The sequence below is a fragment of the Cryptomeria japonica genome, chromosome 4 (genome assembly GCF_030272615.1).
Source record: "Cryptomeria japonica chromosome 4, Sugi_1.0, whole genome shotgun sequence".
Lineage (NCBI taxonomy): Eukaryota > Viridiplantae > Streptophyta > Pinopsida > Cupressales > Cupressaceae > Cryptomeria > Cryptomeria japonica.
This window is the reverse complement of record NC_081408.1, coordinates 471,128,853-471,130,347: the sequence shown is the minus strand read 5'-3', so window position 1 is coordinate 471,130,347 and position 1,495 is coordinate 471,128,853.

The window sequence follows — 1,495 nt, the reverse complement described above, 5'->3', positions numbered from 1 at the left end:
GAGCCAGCCATGCAAACAGGCCCGCTTTTGGTAGGCACCTTTTATCCCAATAGAGAGTTAGGGGTAGGTTGGAACTTGGGTTATTATCCTTGATTAGCAGTTGTTCATATCCCTCCTTAGTTTCATATTTCCCCTTCTTGGATCCAACCCATATTAGTTATCTACTTCAGAGTTTAAAGCAGGACTTCTTGAGGCTAGGATCTGAGTTAAGAGGGATCTTTCCAAGTCCGAAAGGTTTAGATTGTCCATTGATTTCCATCTCCATTGTTTGAGGCCTCTAATGCAGAATTCCTCCACATAGTCTTTTACATTTACTCCCCATTTCTCTTCAAGGGTGGGTATAATTCTACTGAAGTTATGAAGAGTGTTGATGGAAGTTTGAGCCCCCCAGGAGTCTCTCCAAAAAAGGGCATCCGCCCCATTTCTAATGTTCCATGTTAGCTTGTTCGTTATGATATCTCTATAATCAAGCATAAAGTTCCAAATTCTAGAACCTTTATGTGGGTGGATTGTCCTAAAGATGCTTATAGGATCTTGGTTATGCAGGTATTTGTTATAAAGGATTCATGCCCATTTGAATTTAGGGTTAATATACATTCTCGAAACAAGCTTTGCTCCCAATGCCTTGCTTTGGATTTTTAGATCTTTGATACCCAAACCCCCCAGCTCCTTGGGCATGTATATCTTATCCCATGCTATCAATGGGAGATTGAATTTGTCTTCAAAGCCTTGCCAGAAAAAGGTCCTCAAATGTTTTGTGATTTCCTTTCTCTTGGTTGCGGGAAGATCCATGCATGAGAGTTGGTAAATTGGCATTGCTGAGAGAACCGACTTAATCATGGTGGCCTTACCGGTAGAGGATAACCATTTTCCTTTCCAGGAGGAGATCCTATTTTTGATTTTGGAGACCACCTGATCCCATAATTTGGATGATCTAATTCCCTTGTCTAAGGGGAGTCCTAGGTATTTACATGGTAATTATCCTCTTTTGTATTTAAGAATGTTTAAGATTTTCCTTTGGAGTTCTTTATTTGTGTTAAAAATGGTTATGTTGGATTTCAAACTATTGATTTCCTATCTCGAGATGGTGGAGTAGTTGTTTAAGATTTTTTTGAGTGTGTTTGCTTCTATTGTATTGCTCGGTCCAAACAACATGGTGTCATCAACAAATTGTTGATGGGTAATTGGTTCCATGTCAGAAGTAATTTTAATACCTTTCAGCTGCTGTGTTTCTCTCTCCCTATTGATCATTCTTCCCAATGATTCTGCCATGATGATAAAAAGAAAGGGGGAGAGGGGATCCCCCTATCTGAGACATCTTGAGATTTCAAAAAAACCTTCTGAGGCCCCATTGACTAGGATTGATACTCTAGGTGTTGCAATGCATTCATAGACCAGATTAATCCAATGCTTATTGAACCTGAAAGATTCAAGACATTTGCATAGAAAGTGCCAGTCTACTTTATCATACGCCTTTTTAATATCGAGTTTAATC